The sequence below is a fragment of the Macaca fascicularis genome, chromosome 8 (genome assembly GCF_037993035.2).
Source record: "Macaca fascicularis isolate 582-1 chromosome 8, T2T-MFA8v1.1".
Lineage (NCBI taxonomy): Eukaryota > Metazoa > Chordata > Mammalia > Primates > Cercopithecidae > Macaca > Macaca fascicularis.
In genome coordinates this window covers 72139702-72153823 of record NC_088382.1, presented here as the reverse complement: position 1 = coordinate 72153823, position 14122 = coordinate 72139702, and the positions used below count along the sequence as shown (strand labels likewise).

The 14122-nt window shown below is 38.0% G+C and overlaps 2 long non-coding RNA genes across 4 annotated transcripts in view; both read left to right on the top strand.

Annotated features, from left to right (window-relative positions):
- Window positions 1-14122, top strand: part of LOC123575208 (uncharacterized) — a 115948-nt gene that overhangs the window by 45163 nt on the left and 56663 nt on the right. The gene's annotated exons all lie outside the window — the stretch shown is intronic.
- Window positions 7095-9660, top strand: LOC141407417 (uncharacterized). Its single transcript, XR_012416448.1, has 2 exons — window positions 7095-7894; window positions 8248-9660. It is a non-coding gene; the product is annotated as an uncharacterized lncRNA (long non-coding RNA).

Sequence of the window (14122 nt, the reverse complement as noted above, 5' to 3'; positions counted from 1 at the left end):
GGAATAGGCTTCCTAAGCCCTTTCCAATGAAGAAAAATAATTTCCTGGTATATTTGAAATGTCAGCATTCACATTGAAGATTTCTAGGAAGTAAAATAAAATAATAACCAACAGTTAGGAGAAACATCCAAAATAGTAGTGTTTTCAAAAGGTTATATGATAATGATTTCCATTTAATAAAGATTTTTGTATGTTTTTTAATATAAAATTTTCAAGGAAAATAGAATGTTCTATTAACACAGGAGAAACACTCAAATAAAATAAATGAATTTATTTTCTTCTTCTGAATAAAATAAACGTCAGTTCCTTTGCCCATGATATACTGAGTTAGATATATAGTAACAACAACAACAAAAAAGAATGTGATTAAATAGCTTCTCATTTGGTGCATTGCTTATATATTCAGTCTTGATGATAATGCACTCAAACACAATCAATCACTGATTTTAATTTCCTTTATTGTGCTACAGACAAATGAAAAGAAAAGAGAATTAAATGAAGTTGCTTAGCCTGGCTGTTCATCGTCTCTCAATCCAGCTGGTGAACAATTCTGTGTTCTTTGTGTGGCCAAACATCTTACCCTGGCCCCTGAATTCACAAAGCACTTTCCTAGGAGGTGGAGTTAGAAAAGCTCACCACCTTACCCTGCATGTGTCAGAGGGGATCATAATGTAAGGAGCTTAAATTTTATAAATCACGTAATAAAAAGCAGCGTCATATTCTGTATGACACTGTATTACACATTCTAAAAATTATAAGGTCAATAGTAGATACATTTGACATTACTAGGGACTCGATGATCAGGAGTATATTTGCTAACATTTTTTATTATAATATAATTGACAGTTTCTGCTTCTTTTTCACTCTTTCTCTCTCTCTCTCTTTTTAAAACATACAAATGTTATCAGATTTTATAACATGATGTGAATGAAACTGTTGTGTGGAGATGGGGATAATAACTTAATTTTTTCTTCATTAAGCTGAATATTTCCTACAAGGTTAGAGTAAAATCTAAGAAAATGATCTGTAATTAAAGATCTAAAGTTTCTTAGGCTTTATGTTCAATGAGAATACAGAATTTTTAAGTCTTTTACTGATCAACCAACATGACCACCAAACTTCATAATTTCTGAAGTCCTCTGACTTGTGAAACTGTTTCTTCAAAAACCTTTTCAAAATGCCTGACTTTTCCTGGAAATATATCCTCACTAAAAACATAAAGCCTTTTATCCTAGATATATCTCACTATAACATCAACATCAATTCAACTGGTTAAAAGGTAAAGTCTTTGATGATTAAACAAAGATCTCTTCTTCCAGATACTCATCCCTGATCCTTAAGGGAACGCGACCCCTCTCTTCTTGGGTTCCCCTAATTCTCTACCTCTCTTACAGCATGAAATACCCAAAGGATGTTTATTTGTTTATATGTCTCTTCTCCAATACAATTAACTGTACACTCTTAGGGGGCTGGAACCGTGACTTCTCCATCCCTTTTTCCCCCAGGGTCATCAAAATGCCTGGTATCTGAGTTCAACAAAATGAAAAGGATAGTTAAAGAATCCTCATGTTAAAATAAAATTCACTTTTGCATTTCTTGTCGTTAAATTTCTGGATGTTTCTGGAGAACATTTTACCTTACATTTAGTATTTTCTAGAGCACCTTTTAAACTTCGCACACCTGCATTGAAAGACTCATTCAAGGCCAGAAGCCTGGGAAGAGTGGTCTGTCCTTAATTTTCAGGGTCACAGCCATTTCTCTGCACCACTGCCCATCTCTGCTTTTCTTTGCCAGTACAAAACCTGTTCCATTGATGGCTGAGAAAAGCAGGAGCAGAATTGTGCACAGTCAGTGATGCAGAGATTCCGTACAGGTACATTGTATGGGAGTAGATAGAGAGACAGGAACTTTAGGGTAAAAAGCTCTCTCTTTATCTTTTTAGATAGATGTCACAGCTATCTCCTTTTGTCCAAGACCAGCTGCAAAGGAAGTCACATAAGAAATCTTGTGAGTTGAGCTGACTTCCTCCCAGAATCACAGTAGGCTCTGGCCAGCCATCCAGGTGATCCAGGCCATCACCAGCATAGACAGCAGAGTCAGGAGAGGTGATTTCCCCATTTTGGCTTCTTTGAGAACTTCACCAGCCCAGCCATGATGCCCTTTTCCACCACCACCCCTCCAGGACTGACCACACTGAGACAGGTCACCAAGTGGAAGGACCAACTTGTCTACTTATCAACTCTGTTGACTTCCCCTAAAGTTGTTGTAGATATAGACAACTCTGTCCACCCGACACTCACTTCCTACTCCGCTGCCACTACCTCTGTTCTTCCACTCTCAGCAATCACAGCTGATAGGCCCTTAGCAGCCCCTGGTACACAAGTATTATCAACGGTGTCCCCTAGGAAAACTTAGTTATACTGATTTCCCTCTTTGGGGATATTATAGGGCATCAGTGATTATTTACTGATTGTTACAATTCAGTGTTTAATCTATTACAGAGGATTACATTCATAGAATTTTTGCTTTCTCCAAAGTATTACTGCAATGTTTGTTTTTGATCTAAAAAATGTACTGTATATCAAGCTGCAAGACAGAATAAAAAATAAACACTCATAATTTATTCTGATTATTCTCTTTTTTCTTCTGGAACATTTTCATTAAAGCTCCCAGTGTGAAAATTCTTTCACTGAGCCAGCACCCATGATGTCAGCATTCGGTATATGCCATTAAAACTTATTCCCAGTTTAAACTGTAGTGCATAGAGACTGCCATTTAAGGAAGATTAATCCTAAAAATTTAAAACTTTGACGAAGTAAACTCTCATAAGAAAATAAAATTCAGTTTAGTGCACATAAAATAGTTAGAACAGACTTTCTGCAGCTCATACTTTAAAGACAAATGATAGGAAACCAAATAGTTGAGGCCAAGGTTACAGGAACCTTCTGCATCTCCACCGTGGACCCTAGATACTAGGTTTAAAGTGGGACTGAAACCAATTGCAATCAATAATAATAATCATAAAAAGTGTGTCCCTATAACTCTATGGAACTACTTTCCATAAATTTTCACTTAATGGAATTGTGCCGAAGGTGATTTCGAGGCATTCATAGCATTCTTTGTCATGTGGGGACATAGCACAAGAAGCCCCCTTTAATATCAGACCTCAAGGTCAAAGAGAGGAGGCTGATGCCTTTGTGTTTTCTCCCATCCTGAAACGTAGCACTATGCTAGATGGCCACACTGAAGGAAGGCAAGAAAAAAAGGTATAAAATAGCAGACATTATCCCCAGGAAAAGCAGGCAGAACATGCAATCGAATGAAACAAAAATGTATCCAAATGGAAAAAAAGCTCTTTATTCTGGTCATAAGTAAGTGGAATAAAAACCAGCAGAAGAAAAACATACATATAATGGAAGGTACTCAGTTATGTGCTACCTACTAGCCTTGTATTTTTGTCAGTGACACACTTCTCTGTGATTCTGTATGCCAGACAATTGGTGCCTAATTAAAAATGAGAGTATATAAAAAGAAAGGTGAAAACCAATGTTACGTACAATCATCAAAACATGGAAATAGAAAGACATCAATGATTGCTTCAAATCACCACTTCAGACTTTGTCTGAATTATACCTTTATGCTTCCATTTTTTTTTCTTTTTTTTTTTTTTTGCCTCACAAAAGTGATTTGATAAATAATGAATGGCTTTTTGTGAAGCCTTTGCTTTCCTAAGTAACTATTTTTTCTAGGATGGTATGGTCAAAGGAGGAAGTACACTTTTCAGAGCTGAACAGGTTTTTTATCCAGTGACATAATCTATGAGAATTTGGCTGCCTATGTTAAGATGATATTCTAATATCTGTACCTCATCTTTTGGGAAGCAGTGAAGAGTTATCCAGAGCAACTCTCAGACACTGAGCACTTGCTTCCCTATCAGATCAAACCTGCCACTCTCAGATCTTTTTGGGGAGAAAACAATCAAGAGACATTTGTGTCTCCCCACACCAAAGATTGACCTAGTCCACCTGGAAGGGAAAACTCATGGCATTCAATTTGTCATGATGTAGGATGTTGAAAAGATAAAACCCGTCTGGCTTCTTGGTTATCAACAGAACAGATAAATTGCAACTGACTAGCACTTGGGTGTCAGAAGTCCCAGCAGGGCCAGGTTGTTTATATTTTCTGCAATGCCTCTAAGGCTAAATTAGAAAAGGTAATAAATAGCATTGGAACTGACATGGTACAGAAACTGATACCAACAAAACTACTCCGAAATGGAAGGAAGTCTTAGCTTTAAACGTCAAGTCCAAATTGATCTGTAGACAGAGAAAGACTCCCTCCCAGAAAAAAATAAAATAAAAAATGCAGTCCAACACTCATCAATAGAGACAAAAGATGAGCTTGGCAAACTCATTAAAGTGCCCGTGAAGCTGTTTGATAAAACACAGGACAGAGACAAAGCTTTCTGTTAAAAGAGGAGTCTGAAGCCCTGCTTTCAACCTGCCAACTGCAGTGAACATGAGCATCCCTTAACAAGAAATGTGCAAGGGGTGGAAAAGTGAAGGAGCGAGTCACTGAATGAGAAAGAAAGCTCTGGATCCATCAAAGGTATTGCCTGAAATGCCTGGAGTTGGGTAAATGCCAGTGCCCAATGATGCAGCAAAAATCTGCAATCAGCTCCTCAGGAAAGATCAACATTCAGCACAACCAAAACTTAGCTAACTCTTCATTTAAAATGCTACATATCTGGGACAGGGCAGGACTGAATGGGCTGAGCCCAATGTTCTGCATGGGAGAGATAATGAGTGCTGAATAACAGAACAACTATCTCCTCCCATCTGACAACAAACTATCTTGCAGATTATGATCATTAGAGGCTTTACATGGTATCTACATGTGTAAGTTTACACATTTAGCTTTAAATGAATTGAGCCAGGTGTGGTGGCTCACATCTGTAATCCCAGCATTTTGGGAGGCCAAGGTAGGGAGATGACTTGAGGTCAGAGTTTGAGACCAGCCAATATGGTAAAACCTTGTTTCTACTCAAAAAATACAAAAATTAGCCAGGTGTGGTGGTACACACCTGTAGTCTCAGCTACTTGGGAAGCTGAGACAGGAGAATCACTTGAACCCAGGAGGCAGAGGTTGCAGTGAGCAGAGATCCTGAAACTGTACTCCAGCCTGGGCAACAGAGGGAGACTCTGTCTCAAGAAAAAGTAAATTAATTAATTAATTAATTAATTTACATATTCTGGCCTTGCCAATTTATGCCCCAAGCTAGTCACAGAATTGGGGCCAGAAATTATAAATGCTTAAAGATTTAAAGTGGGATAGTGGTGCTTTGAAATGGAGAGATAGGTTTGTAGCCATGGAGGTGCTCCACCCCCATCTCCGGCAGGACTCCCTCCAGTGGGGACTAATAGCCCCCAGCTGCTGCACTTCTGAGTCCCTTGCAGTCTCCATGCTGAGGCCTGCTTCCCCCTGCTGCTCCCATCAGTGACTGAGCATGGCAGGGCTATGGGACCAGGCCACACATGCCTGAATTGGAACTGCTAACAGCAGTCTCTGCTTGGAGATCACCTATTGAAACAGGAGGTCCCATAGAACTGATGTTTATGGTTTCTTTTGAATAACCATAGAAATTGACCCTCCCAGTCTTAAAACTTGAGAAAATTAAATTTGTCTTATTTGAGTTCCTTTCTCAGGAAATCAACCATTAAGCCTCCTAGATGGTATCAAAGAGCCGAGACTTATCATATCACTGTGCCAGGGCAATGAGACACCAGACCCCTCACCCTTCATGATTGCCTAACCGACCATCTGCATCCTGTTAACCAACTCTCTTATCTTTCCCTAACTCCTGTTTTCCCACACATGATTACATTTCTTCTCTACCATATAAACCCCTAATTTTACTAGGTCAGGGAGATGGATTTGAGAATGATCTCTCCCATCTCCTCAGCTGCAGCACCCAATTAAAGTCTTCTCCTCTGGCAATACTCATTGTCTCAGTGATTGGCTTTCTGTGAGGCAGGCAGTGGGACCTAGATCAAACCCCTGGTGTTTCAGTAACACTGCCAGCATGGTAAGACTATCTCAGAAATGCCCTATAGTCTGAAGCCCTTCCTATCCTCACCTTCCTTTTCCTCCTCCTCTCACAGAGACCACACAGGCATCACAGTCTAAAGGCTCTTTTCTCCCACCTCCCCCACCCCTTATGCTCCATGGCATTTCCCCAGTAATTCTCTTGCACATCAATCCTGTCTTGGATAGGGTTCTTTGAAGATCTGAAACAGCATGAGCTTTATATCTAAAAATTATAGATGGCCACCAGTCTTTGATTCTACTAACTATAGATTCTATCCATGGAAGAGTTGAAAGAGATTTACCAAAATGGGAAAAGTTAGAAAGGTGTATCATGTATCTTCTAATTGTAAGCCATGTGAGATTTAAGTGACTCTTTTTCAACAGGGTTCCTGACTGATACATGAAGAGAAATGCAGAAGACATTGTATTTTCTCAAGGTACCTGGCAGAGTCTGACATAAAACTATATTTGGTCCACAAATGATACTGGGCCATTAACTCTGACTAAGCACATTCAAGGACAATTCAGAAACTGTGAAGGATGCATGGCAGAGGTGCCATTCTGGGAAGATAGAGAAGGTGGCAAAGTCCCAATTGGCTAAAAGCTCCTATCCACAGGGATATTTACAGAGCATTTCCTATGCACCAGGGAATGTATAAAGCACATTGCCTATTGTATGTAATGTATAGAAATACATAAACCACAGTATCCTTCTGACAAGCCTATGAAGAGACATGATATTCCCCTGTTAAGGATGAGACAGTCAAAAAATTGGACACTTTGCCTAGCTTGACAAAGAATGCATAGTAGGTTAAGGGCCAGGATCTAAACTCTGGTCTGTCATCTCCCAAGCCCAGTGCTTAACACAACTTCTTGCCTCCTGTCTTTGGAGAAGAATATCAAGTTCCATACAGCCAGATTTAGATATGGATTGTGAGGAGTGGTGCAGGAGGAGCGTCCCCTCTCTACTCTTTGTGGTCTAAGTTTCCAATAAGATCTGCAATCATCAGGTCTTTTTTTCCTTTTTTTTTTTTTTTCACATGCAATCAGTGTTATCTGCAGGCCAGTACATGAAAGTAGAGGAGAATATGCTGTGGGTCTCTGGCTGCTCTCTGAGCACCTCCACAGATACCTCATTTATGGGGTGGTGTCTGGGCAGAGTGACTAGCAGGATAGTGTTCAACATGGGGAGCGAGGAGGGTTAAAAGTCAGGTGAAGAGCATCACAGCTCACACATTACATGCTGTCTTCACAATAACATTGACCACATACTTCTGATCTCAATTTTAATTGTAGGGGATAGTTCTAATGAAGCTCAGCCTGCTTTGGACTTCCAGTATCCCACCTACTAAAGTGCCTTGCATCTTTTTCCATTCTCTCATAAGACCTCATCCAACTCAGCCAGATCACGTTTCAGCCTGTGCTCCTGCATAGCCTGGAATTACAAAAAATTTAGCACCTCTATCAGGGGAAGGGATTCACTGGATAATTCTGGGAGCATTCCCTATGATTCTTAGAAGTCCTGGAAGAACTGAGCTACTACTGCCTGCAATAGTATTCTACATAACGCACTCTTAATATATTGGCTTTCCATCTTTCCTTGTCTCAATTTCTCTGCTTCCTGATTCCTCTCAACTATCAACACAGGGCATTTTCTGACAGCCAGAAGGACTCCATGGCAACAATCAAGTATCACCTGCAGCCACAGGGCAAAATAATGCTAAAAATGTAGCCCAGGATTGTGTTACAAGGGTGAAGGTTCTGTCAAGACTGAATGTATAACTCTGAGAGATATCCTTTGCTAAAGGTAAGGGCCCTTAGGAGAAATAATGGCACCTTGGGACCTGGGATAGGTATTATTAGATGTCTGCATTCAACAAAGATACAAATAGAATTACCTCCCACCCCATCACTGTCATCAACACATCTTCAGAATATGTGTAATACAGATCTTAGGCCCACTGGATTAAAGTTTTTTTTTCTGGGAGTAGAGGGAGTGGTGGCAAGGGAAAAGACATCAGGGAAAGGACAATTCCCCTGAAACTGGAGCTCTAATGGTTTATTTTAGACTCCTTATTTCAGCACAAAAATGGGTTGTCTTTTTGAGCATTATTTTGATTGCCATCAGGAACTAAGAGGAGAGTATGTCTACAATTTCAGGATCCACTGTGTTGTCCCTTTGTGCTTCTATGCCTGGTGAAAACTGTGAATGGACAATTGTAGCAACCATTGCTTAAAGATGGCAAGATAACCAGGACAGATCCCTCAGGCTTGAAGATATGAGATACGCTACCAGGCAAGCAACTTAGTTCTTCAGGAGTACTGGGTGAGTGAGAGAAGTTTAGAATGGATGGTTGAAAAGAAAGTGATAGATTTCAGTTATGATCTTGATACCAGTTGCAGCAAAGATGACCATTTCTTATTTATTGAACCTGCCTATCTAAAGCTTTTTGAAGGAAATTGTAGCTAGTTACCACCTTGAAAATGCAGTGACAGAATGGACTCCATGAGAGGCATGAGATAATCTGAACAGGGTGATGGGCTAGACTGTAGCAGGTGCCAGTTGGCTTATCTCATTTTTAGTCTCATCTGCAGTACACAGTGGCATACAAGGTCTGACTCACCTTGCTGAACCTCACCAAGCATAGCCTGAATCAATGCATTGTGCTCCAGGGCTTTCAGAGATGCCTGCAGAACTTGCTTGGCCCATGTGTAGGAACAGCCTGAAGCTAATACCCTTAACAGTGACCTTCCATCAATGTGAGACAAGTGTCAGTGGATAATGGTTTCAGCCTCCTGATTGTCATGAGGCCATTTCTGGGAAGTGTTCTGTTCATTTCTCAGAGGTTCTAGATGAACTGAGCCCAATTGTCTTTAGCAGTGGAAGCAATAATACACACATATATAGTTTTTTCTTCCTGCGGTGTCTTTCTGTCTCCCTCCCTTTCTGACTTCTGCATTCCGAGATTGTGTCTCAGATAAACGACCTACCCTGAAACCCCTTCTCAGGCTGCATTTTCAGAGGAAACTAAAGTAAAACACACAAACTGTCTCAAAAATCTTCACTTTTTTCTGCTTTATAACAAACATGCTCCCTCCTGCTGGAAGGGTACCTGGAATGAATATTGGACAAAGACTATTTATTATTTAGAGCCCCTGAGCAGTATGAGTCTGGGGTATGTGCCAGATTTCAGATTTCTACTGCTTTGCAGAATCTTCACCATAAAACTTGGCGGAGATGCTGAAAACCCACAGTCACAGTCAGACAAGTTATTGCTATTGGAATTTTTAACAGTCACTCAGATAGCATCTTTTTAGAGAAAATCCACCCCAGAGCAAAATTGGAAGCATTGGAGGTAATATACCGTATAGGTCCATAATTTTTCACCTTTCAGATTCTCCTACATATCTAATGCATGTCATCATTAATATTGCTTTCGGGGCATTCCAAGTGGTCCCCAGTGAGCAGTCTGCTACTCGCTCTAACCACTTCTAAGAAATGTGAAGTTCAAGCAGTGTCTAAAAGCTTAGATCAATGAGTCATGAAGCAGCTAAATGGAATGACTCGCCTTCGCAGAACTCCCCAACCCCAAGTGCAGCACAGGCAGTGCAGACAGATGCTCTCTGAGGCACAGCCCTTAATACAACCCTTAGCAGTGTTCAGTCACAAATTATTTACCCGCACTTTCATACATTCCACAGTCGTGCCTTGAAGTATGCGATATTGCCCTCATCTTTCTAAATGGACTAAAATAGATTAAAAGTGACTTATTTGATAATATGGCATTCAAATATTCAAAATTAGTACTTCATAGTTCTTGAGTTTAGGAACATTTCTTTTGGCTGTGTAAGTTTGAAGGATTCAAACAGGACTGAATGTGTCATCCAAAAAGTTATATTTTCCCTCTACATTATTTCTTGCTGTATCCCAGAAGCAAATGAAGTCAACGAGTTCTCTGAATGGGAGGCTTTGGCTTTAAGGTCTTGGGAGTAAAGGATGTTTTTGTTGCACTTAACATGCCATTGAAATTGCAGAGAACACAAATAGAGTATTTACTAATTCTTATCGTGAGCAGACAAAAAAGGAGGTACAAACTAGAAGCAGTAGATTGAAAGGTGAGAGCAAGGAATAGAATAAATGTCTCATTGTGTGTCCACAGTAATCCAAAATTCAGGTACCACTCTTTAATTATGCTACCGAGTTGAATGACTTCTTACTTAGAGTGCTCTTTGCAGAATATAAAGAAGTCATTGTTTATAAATTACAATGAAATATAAATGTGGTTACAACGAATTTGTTAATTAAATTATTTTAATTTATCTTTTCACATAAACATAACTCTTGAAATTCTGGGCATATTTATGTCCCCAAATAACTGAATAAAGTTTCTAAACACAGATGAATCTAATGAAAACTAAGAAGTTTGGAAGATAATTGTATTAAGGTATGTAAATTCTTATCATTTTTGATACTAAACAATGCCAGCCAAGTATCTTTTTTTACCCCACAAATCTCTGGGATTCTTATTAAAAATACAGATTTCTGAACCTCACCTTGGACAACCAAATCAGAAGTCTTAGAGCAGAGTGCAGGTATCTGCAGTTTAAAACTCCATTACCACTTTCCCTTTCACCACCAGGTGACTTAGGAACTGAGTCCTATGAAGTTTGGAAAAACAAAACCCTGCACATTTTATTCCTGATCCTCATGGTTGCACAAGCAAGATGCCTGGCATCTGATTTATAAAAGCATATCGAAGTTGGGATTTTTTTTCCTCACATATCAAGAAGTCTGCATATAGGTGACTGTTGGCTTTGCTTCATCAGTGCTCCAATGCCAGGACCAGAGTTTCTGCAGATCCTCTTTGCGTCCTCCTCATAATCGTTACCTTACACCAGTAAATACTACTGCTCAGCTCACATTGAAAGCCCCTGATGTCACTCAGAGGGTGCAGGGTTGGGTATGCACAGTTTCTAGGGATTACAGTAGTATTAACATGATTTTTTTTTTTTTTTTTTTTTTTTTGGTCACTATCTCTTATCTCTCTACTTTGCTGTCTACTTCTGATGGTATCACCTATAGCTGTTAGGCTGCACTAATAGCTGACTAATTGCTGTATTTTCAACAATGCCCTAGGCATAAATTTCTCCAAGCTCTGATAGCCTTTGCAGGCATATTTTTTGAGGTAAGCAGTTGAGTGTTGCTCTGACTCTTTGGAGACATTTAAAACTCTTTCTCTTTCTCTAGTTCTTTCTGGTAAAATAGTTGGCCTTCAGTTTAGCTTGCTGTTCTCATGGAGCTACTAGCTTCCTTTTAATAACTTTCTACAAAAATCTTCATTGTTTTTTAATAGGAACCTTAGATTTGAAGAGTCCCACGCTCAATTTCAAATGAAGTCAGTTTCCTTGATAAAAGCTACAGAGCTCTGTTCTTGTGACCAGAGCAAAATCACTGAGCTGCTGCTCTTGAGCCGGGGGCGGGATGTGGTCCCCTTCTTTCAGAGCGACACTTCTGATTGATGAGGACTAGCTGGGTGAAAGCAGCAGACACAGGTCATATCAGCTCGTCTCTGGCAGCTTGGAACCTCTGCGTTACGAGGATCCCAAGATGAAGATGATTAGGACCCAGTATTCTTGGGAGCCAGGACTAGAATAGAGGCTCTGCCCTATGAGTGGGGGCAGATGGAGGAAGAAAGCCCTAACACTTTGGTTCACTTACCTGCCTAAATTTAGCCTCTACAAGATGGAGCTGGGGGACAGTAAGAAATCCCGGCAGGCTGATCCTCCTGGGGAAGATACCATTGTCCTAGATTGGTGCTGTGGTCACACCCATCCCATCTGGACTGGCGGTTTTTTCTTGCAGAGTTGGCTGGGGAGGCAGGGGGCAGGTCTTGGTCAAGTGTCAGAGACTGCGCTCTAAACAAAGTGGAGTAAATTTTCTTCAGGAAAAAAAAGTTTCTTTATTTTCTGTATGCCCTTAGCACAATTTGCAAAGACTTTAATTTTTTAAAAAATTAATATTTTCACCAGTTATTTTTGTCTTGCTAGGGTGTAGTTCTGTGGAACTTCTCATATTGCCTTTCTTTCTAGAATCTATGTCTTTCCTTGATTTTTAACATTGTTGAATACATTAGAGACTCGACACACCTATGTGTGATATTAGTTGCAAGTATTTTTTTGCCAGTTTGTCATTTGTCTTTTTCCACCACTTGTTATACTTACATGTTTTAATTTTTACATTTAGATCTCCATTTTTAATTTATTGAAGTGGGTTGCATGAAGTACCATTTTCAAATAAACTTGTACTAAGTTGCCATTTAAGTGTTCCAACACTAGTGATTAAACATTCCATCTTTTTCTCAGATATTTGAGATTATATCTTTATAATATAAATGTTTTCCACATGTATTTTAGTTGTCTTTGTATTTTATTCCGTTTTATTAGTATTATTGGCTTTGTAATATATATATTATATATAAAACAAAATATAAATGTTCAGCATATATTAGATAATATATAACATGTATTATTATATATATAGAATTTAATATATGTTATAATATAATAATATATATCATATATGGTTATATATACTGGTTAATTTTATATTTTCACATATATACAAATACATATATACACATATATATATATATATATATATATACACACTCTCTTCAACTCAATTGTTCACATTTTTCAGGGTTTTCCAGACAGTCCCTTTTTATTTTGCAATATTAATTTTAAAATTACTGTGTGTAGCTCCAGAAAATGAAAATAAAATTAAATGTTAGATTGTGTTGGTATTACATTAAATGTATACATTAACATGGGAAGTAGTGGCATCTTTTAGTTGAGTTTTTCTATCCAAGATCATAAAAGGATTCTCCATGTGAAAGAACCTACTTTCTCAGTATTTCAATGGTATTTTAGATTTTCCCTCATTTATACTTTCCATGTATTTTGTTAAAAATATTCATGGATATTTGTTCTTGCTGTTTCTGTAATAAGTGGCATTTTCTCTTCCAATATATTTTAAACTTGGTTATTTTGGGTCAGAAAGGGGCTATTGATTTTTGTATTTTAACTTTTATAACCTGCTAAATTACTGATTCTCTTGTTTGTATTAACTTTTTTCAATGGTTGCCTCTGGTTTCAAGGTATACTATCATATAACCTAAACATAAAAACAATTTTTCTTCCTTCTTTTTCATTTTTATGCCTCAAATTATTAATCTTTTCTGAAGTATTCACTATAATATTAAGTAGTAGTGGATATTATAGTCATTCTTGCCTTTTTCGTGGTTTTAATAACAACAAGAAAGATGTTTCCTTGTTAATTAAGATATTGATTTTGATTTGTCTTTAGTCTTCTGGGATAAGTGTAACTTACTCGTAGTGCATTTTAACAAATGCATTGCTGAATTCTATTTTTTAATGATTTGTTTATAACTTTTCATCAATATCTACAAGAGATTAGTTTGTAATTCAGTCATTTCTGTGGTTGTAATTGTTGCAATCATTGCCAGGTTTGAGGATCATTGTTAATGCCCTCTTATGAAATTAATTTGAAAGTTTTCCTTATTTTATAAACCTGGGAATAATTTAAATAGCATAACATTATTGTTCTTTGAAGATTTAAAATCAGTCTGTATGGAAACATCTGAATGAGGGCCTTTTTGGAGGTATAACATTTTCATATCGTTCTCTATTTCTTCTATGGGTATTGAAATTCAAACTTTCTCTTCTTCCTAGGATTGTTTTCGCAAACTTTAACTAGGAATTTACTTTTCTCATTTAAGTTTTCAACTTGATTTCCAAAGAACTGTATAAAGTCATCTAAGAAAATTTTTAAAATTATTGTAACTTCAAAAGTTATTTTCTCTATAATTTTAATTTTGTGTATTTGTGCTTATGTTTATTCCATTTTTTCTCAGTTTTGTTAGCTATTGGGTTTGTTTTTTTGATTTCATCAAAAATCAACTTTTTAAAAAGATATTATTTAATTTTCTTGTTTTCTAATTTACTTTTTTCTGGT